The sequence below is a fragment of the Saccoglossus kowalevskii genome, chromosome 10, assembly GCF_978046115.1.
Source record: "Saccoglossus kowalevskii chromosome 10, keSacKowa6.1, whole genome shotgun sequence".
NCBI classification, from domain to species: Eukaryota; Metazoa; Hemichordata; class Enteropneusta; family Harrimaniidae; genus Saccoglossus; species Saccoglossus kowalevskii.
The window spans coordinates 32,246,785-32,255,076 of record NC_140650.1 but is presented as its reverse complement, the minus strand read 5'-3'; positions in this window follow the sequence as shown (position 1 = coordinate 32,255,076).

Sequence of the window (8,292 nt, the reverse complement as noted above, 5' to 3'; positions counted from 1 at the left end):
TATGAATCTGACTCCCGGAGTTTTCCCTCACATTTAATGCACAACACGCTTTGGTTTGCACTCAACAAAAAAACATTCAGCTCTATCAGATGTGTGTAATGAATCGTTTTTTCGCCAAGTGCAAACATTTTATATAGAGCACATTTTGATGGTTGTTTACCATACTCACAAAGCTTTGCAGGTAATATCTTCGTATACTGCATTGTTAAAGTCACTCTGAACGTGCCTTAACGTTGCTGGGTCGGATAGTCCGGAGGTATGCTAAAGTAATTGAGCACTTTGCTTTCATATTAGCTGAAAGCATATTTGTTAATATACCGTTCCCAGTCCAAACTCAATTGGTCTGTTTCGGTTCTTCATGCGAGCATACCACAGTTAACAGCAAATGTACGCCCATGAGAATAAGGCCAGCTACCGTTACATCTAATAGCAGAGTCGTGGCGTTCACGTTTGAATTACAACAAACGCGTTGAATACCACAAAAGGTTTGACAACGTTGACGATTCACTTAGGGTTTATTCTAATGATGGAGAGATGATATCGTAGGTATCCAATGTGTAGAGTTGTTAATAGTGTAAGCAAACATTGTATATTTTTTTTGTTTCTATGGCACAATGTCAGTAAATGTATTCGTGAAATCCAACCCTATGCATTTCTAACACTGTATTAGAACGTATTATTGTTATAGCGGATGGGTTGCCACCAATTCGCTATAGTCAGCTGAGTCTGGGAATGTCTTCACGATGTGTATTGAGATCGTGACAATTAAAATCTAATTTGTATACTAGTGTACAGGCCAACAAATTCAATTTCATTCAGTAATTAATGTCACAGTGTTCGGAGCGAGTTATTATTATTTTCATTTTTCAATCACCATTTCAAAGAAAAATCAAAATTCTAACAATTATTTGATATTGAAACGCAATATGTAATAATTAGCCTCTCGGTAATTACATTCTACGCCCCCCCCTCCTTCTTCAACGCGTACTACGTCGCACGCTGCTATCTGACACGCGTTCACGCAAAATTATATACTAGTACTTGGTATAACTATAGTATATGACATTTGCTTCTTTCTTGTTCTTTGTCAAAGTACTTGGCACTAATTATGTATTCATACCTCTGTACCCGCTTTATCACAATTGCTTCCTTACAACGTAAAGTAAAACGTGATACAACGAAACACATCATAACACAGCGTAACGCAACACGTAATAACACAACGCAACACGATACGCAATAACCAACGCAAGGTAACACGTTATAACACAATGTAATGCAATGCTTGATTTCACATAGCAATGTAACACAACACAGCATGTAACAACACTCTGCAACCTAAGGCGGCACAGCAAAACAAAACACAGCATAACACAACACAATTCACATCATCAACACAATGAAAACTAATCGCAACGTAAAGTAAAACGCACCACAGCGCAGCACAACACGTAATAATACAACGCAACGCAATACAACAAGTGACAACACAGCGCAACACGATACGTGATAATACACTGCAACGTAATACAAGTTAGGACTACACAACGCAATGCAACATGTGATACGATACTCAACACAACACGCGACAACATGGCGCAACGCAACATGTGATACGATACGCAACACGATACGTAACAAGACAACGCGAAGCAATACGTGATAACACAATGTAACGAAATATTTTATTTCACAGCAACGCAACACAACACATTATGTAACAACACGCTGCAACATAAGGCAGCGCAACAAAATTCAGTACAACACAACACATTATGTAACAACACGCTGCAACATAAGGCAGCGCAACAAAATTCAGTACAACACAACACAACACATTATGTAACAACACGCTGCAACATAAGGCAGCGCAACAAAATTCAGTACAACACAACACATTATGTAACAACACGCTGCAACATAAGGCAGCGCAACAAAATTCAGTACAACACAACACAGCGCATCGCAATTCACACCATTACCACAATGCACACAAATCACAACGAAAAGTAAAACGAGATTCAACGAAACGCAACATAACACAACGCAACACAACACAACACGTAATAACAGAACACAACACAATATGTGAAACAACGCAAGGCAGTGTAACGAAACAAAACACAACACAACACATCCCAAGGAATTATAATTCATATCAACACAAAGCAGAGCACAAAGCAACACGCGAATACAGCCCAATACAATACAATACAGTGCAATACACCACATCACAGTGTAGCACAAGACCCGACAAAGAAACACGACACAACTTGACGCGAAACAATATGACAGACCAAACAAGTCTAGAACTATATTAAGTGATACTTGTGGTGCAAATTCTTTTCGTTTTGGCGTGTCGTTCTCGGCATTATGTGGATATGATATAATGACAAACAAGATATTCAAATCAACTGTTGCCTAAGCACTGAATATTAATCAGTATAATGATGAATAAATAAGCATCGTCGACCTCGATGAAAATAACAATAAATTACTGAAACACGCCGAAAAATGTCCCCTCCATTATTTAAAAACATTAAAAGTGTATTTATTTAAAATAACAGAGCTCATTAGCATTTACGTTGTTTGACTGTGGTTAAATGGAGCGTGAAGCCATTTGCAAACTAAACAGAACTGCCTTAGAGTGGTAAATTGACGTGCTATGTGTAAATATAATACGACTAATTTGGTATTCAAATGTGTATATACAGACGGACGACGGAAGTACCGCTCCATTTGAAGCAACATCAGTGTACTGTATTCGTCTGTGTCATTGTTAGTTATATACGAGACCTTGGGATGTCATCTTCTAATACCACGCTGCGATTTCGTTCGTTATGTCTTCGTACACGAACAGTCGAACTAAGTAGATGTTGTCATAGCAACAAGAGATATAATTTCTTGTCATTGTGTCCCAAGGGATGCTGTTAGTCGATAACGACACTGTAAATATTTGGCGTGTTACGATAGATAGTTATATTGTCTAATTATATGAACGTAAATCTCAGCATTAACTGCTACCTAGTCGTGCGCAAACTTATCAAAACAACCAACATTCAATAAGTTTACCTTCACTTTTGTGCTAGCAGATAGACTACATCAGATGGTCTATTAGTTATGATAAGAAGCTGATTTTTATCTGTTTTTTTCTGTTTACCTAATTTTCTGATTTTCAGATAAATTACAATGCTGTGCATTACTATGTAGAGTGTGCACAGATTTAAATTTTAACAAATAATACATTGTACAGTTCTAGCATTTACCTTATGTTTACCTGATATACTAATATATCTAGTATTGTCTAGAGAGAATTATGCTCTTAATAAATATACACAAATCAATAGTATAGTTTAAGAGAAGATTATATGTGTATTAGCTCACTGGAAATCGAAATATAATAAAAGTCATGCGAACGTACGCTCTTTGATTCGCGAAGGTTTGATATTTTCATGCTCCATCTACTGCATACAAAATCACATTGACCTCTAAAACTTTGGTAATGTATAAATTTGATAAAACTGATACTTTTCCAACATAGAGTGAGTGTGTAGTACATTGTTATCTGTCGTTAGTGTAAAGCTAGTTGGAAGGTCACCAGGGAATCACAAATAACGCCACGACGATGTGCGACCTTGCCATGATGCCTAGAAGCATATCAGTTCCTGGGATCAAGACTAATTTATAAATAGGTGTTCGTGGTTTCAATACATCTCCAACTAATTAACTTCAAGAACAGTTTAGTGTTATGTACGATATTAATCTACTATATGCACTACTTTATCCTCATATATTACATTTACGGTAAATTAAGAGTTTTATTTTACATCAAATGATAATAACAGTTACTAAATACTCCTACATAAGGTCTAGTGGCAAATAAACGTGACCATCGTTGCCTGCAATATAAATTAACCGGTCAACACATCTACGTCAATGAACTTTAACTTGACAGGTAATACATACTTTGATCAATTTTCTTGACAAATGCTTTAAGAATCCATTCCTTGGGGTCATGAACTTGTTCATTTCAATTACACCTAAGCTAAGCGGTCATTAGTACCTAAAGAGATTTAATCAAACGGTTTACATTATTTTAATTGCAAATAATTACCCCGTGATTGTGTTTCAATCGTTCCTGACCAGGCAATTTGCCAACATGTTTATGTGACGTATATTGGTAAAGTTATCGCTCGCGCATCGTCTATTTGGTAATTTATAAGGTAATTTGCTATAACACATTGGCTTCTTTTTTCCATTATCTTGTTTTGAGGGCCGACTGAGTCAGTGGTGTGTTCAAAGTAAATGCATCGGAAATTGCAATAAGTAAAGTGCATTAAGCAGCATTGCTAAATAGTAACAAATACGTGTGCTGAATTGTCACTTCCTCAAATTGTATTGGTGCGGAAACATAAGATATTTTCCCGTGGGTGTTTCCTTGCGTTTAGCTCATTATGCTAGAATGGAAGAAAGATACATTCTAGCATAAATCATAAGTTACGTAACGGCGCATATTCACAGGCCGTTTGTGCGAGTAATAAAATGTGTCTCTCAAATTAATACATTACACTGGACAGGAATATTTGAATTTGCAAATTTAAAACGTGTGTGATTTGTATTATGGCATATAGACGTAATGACATGCACTACTTGGGCTTCAATTAAATCATCGCACACATACAAGTGTTTCTAGATACTGGAATAATCATGTATACAGAGAAGTAGTCCGTCATATTTACAACGCGGCATTGTATCATAGCCCTATTTGGGTGTTCATCGAAATACAAAGCAATCATTGAGATTGTCTTGAATACAATTTGCATAATTAGCCTAAATATAGTTACAGGCAATGTAAAAGTACATTGAAAAATAATAAATAAACTGTATTTAACATTCATATACTTAATCCCAACGGGCTAATGGAAATATATATAATTAATGCATGTACGCATATTTCTATAGTACACTGTACCACACATACTTGGCGACTATAGCTAGTCTGGCTGATCTAATAGTGCCAACGTTCTTCAAGGAATGCAAAGCATTTACGTAATTAATAGATTTTGGATCGCAGAAGCGCAAGGTTATGTAACAGTTCGCCTTGACACCTCTCATTATTTGTCGTTCACATTTGCTATTGCTATAAAATATGACATATTTACAACTGTGTTAGTGACGTACTGGCCCTAGAAATAGTAAATCAATGACTGTTACATTTAACATATGTTCAACACGCGAATTCTTTATTTGTCGATTATAGAATGCATTTCATAAGAACTGTCGCACCGCGTTCTATTCCATGGAATACAGATGAGCCAAGACAATGTCTTTTTTTGTTCAAAACACATTTGCTATTACAAACTTTTCTCACGCATCAATCCTTCTGTAGATGAAGAGGTCCTAAGCTATGATATATGGATAATTTGGGATTTTTCACTGATAAATGAGATTACGAACATTGGTGGGAACAGCAATGTTTTTTTGGATTTCCCGAGTCTGGCGTACCAGACCGGTTCTACAATATGACTTGTTACAAAGATCGTTAGACAGCTCAAAATAACAACCAGATTATTTTGATTAAAATAAACATATCATACCATTCATAGTCTTAAGGTTTAAGCAGTACTTAGTTGATAGAAATATGACATCACAAATAAATATTAATATTTACCTCATGCAGTCGTCTCTTGTATGTATAGGTATTTTAATATAAAATAAACGAAGTTCGTCAATGTGACAATCGAACAACCATTGTGTTTCCTGACAATAGCACGTAATGTCTATTTCGCGCCCCGCCCTCTTACCTACGTTTAAATTTCGAGTTGAATTAAAAATTACAACCTTATCGTCAGATGTGATCATTTACACAAGAACTTCAGATTTACTAATGAATTTAAGGATAAAATGCATGCCAACATTAAATATAAATTCCATTTATTCTTATTTCATTAGAAGATCTAATGAAACAAGAAACGTATCCGACCCGTAAAGTAATGTATGATGTTTTCTGAAACGTGGCTCAATCCTTTCATTCTTTTTTGTATTTTGGTCGACCATTATCGCAATTTAAATCTTTTCTTCGACAACGCATTCAGAGAAACGAATACAAATTGACGCAGGCAACCGTTGTGAAGTCAATAAGTTGAACATCGTACAGTACGCATGTGCAATAATGAATGTTATTAATACCTTTTTAACATGTTTCTCATGTGACTGCGTTCAGAGCATCCTTCGTTGCGATTACATGTGGCGATAGTGACGCTGATTAATAAAACACAATTTGATGCAAAACGGCACTTCCAATCAAATAACGGTGAATATAAGAAATGACTGTTATCGGCGATGTGACCAAGACATTGACAAGATGTCCAGTATCGCCAAATTACTACCCTATGTAATGAATAATGTATTGTGTCGTCAGTAAATTAAATAATCTATTTTCAGGTCAATTCCCAGTATCAGTATTTCTCAAGTCAAAGAATGTGTTGTACTTTGGTTGAGTTCGGTTCGGGAATTCCGCAAATTTCATTAGCCAGATACCGACTAGGCATTCTTAACAGTGTTATACCATGTATACACGAACTGCAATGTATTTATATGCGAGATTTATATTGCGTGAACAGCGGTATGCGGGAAAGGCGGCCAAGGCTGTTCGATATGACGAAACATTGCTTTCTCTTTCTGTCCTGGGTCTATTTGTGTTCGAGCGTTGAGAATAAAGCGGATTTGTCGGGATTAACCGCAAACAAAAACTAAGTTGGTTATGTTCTATGAAAATTGTTAATTTCAATAGATTATATTTCTTATCTACAACATATTTGTCAATGATTCTGGTACGTTTACTGTTTTATATAGCTACTCCCAATCTAATCGTCTATGGTTTATGGGTAAACCAGTCGGGAATATCAACGGTTAAACTTCACAATTCTATTTCCTATTTTACTGGCTAAATATTCAAGGGCTTATAAGTCTAACTGACCCACAGTCCACTTGTTTATTATACTGATTTCTATGGCTAAACCACAAGTATTTTTGTCTATATTATTATTATTATTTACTAGTGTACTAGTCAAGGGTTTATATAGATATGCAACAACATTGTTTACTGTCATGGTTTATTGGCATTCAGGGGTTTATATGACTAACCCACAATTCATTCGTATATTATTTAAATGTACTGCCAAGCCAGTCATGAAACTGCGTGGCTAGTATTATGGGATGTCATGTATACATCACAATCTACTTGTTCATTAGTCTGTTTTAAAGCAGTCAATGCTCTTTGATATTGCATTACAATCCGTTTTATATTGATATACGAACAAAGCATATATGTCAAAAAATGAGCCAACTTGTCTGTTATTAACATGTGATGATTTCCTAATACTATTGGTATCTATACAAACCATACGATTTTAATTTTTGGCAAGACCAAACTGTAGTGCAGCCATTGTGGTATATCCTAGTATGAGGCAACACGCATTGCAACACATAATAACGATAGATTTTCAACTTATAAATATCAACGATTTATTTACTCTGTACACTGGCGTATGTATAGTTGTATCAGATTTGTAACACGGTGAATACAAAAGTAGTTTCACCAGCTGTCACAACCACCAAGTGCCGTAAGCGAGAAATGTGATATTTATGAAACTCCGTAACGTACGCGAAGACGCACTGGAGAGTGGAGAGTCACTGTGAGAGTGATATAAAGGCGTAGTTACCTGGAAATGTGTAGCGACAATTTTATATTGTATATATATCATTTGTATTTACACGCCATTGCCACTGTGTGTATGAAAGAAACCACATTGCCGCAACTCTCACGATTTTTACCGTTTTTTTTGTGTTCAGACATAATACATTCATGTTGTATTGCGATAAGGTGTTATCCCTTGTCACATCACAAACAGTGTCTCAATCACAACGCTATCATAGTAACAGCTTGCGTGTGCGTTGTTTCCGCTCTTCCGGGTTTACATATCCCATTTAACACAGTGTGTCGCCAGTATTTATTTATTTGTGCAGGTTTTGTGGTTATAAATCAATTTTATTCATACTGTCCAAATGTGAATACACACGCCCGAGTATCAGTACTGGGTGCTTTAAAAAAGGTTTTAAAATTCGAAACTATTGCTGTCTGAGTAAATATGTTACTTTAATGCAATTTGTTTCCACACTAAGTGTGAAGTTTTATGATGTAGGTTTCTTCTTTGCGAGTGAGATCGCTGTCACTGTCACTGTATTGTGTGTTGTCGTGATGTGAAGAGTTGCTCCCCGGATGAGACTAGC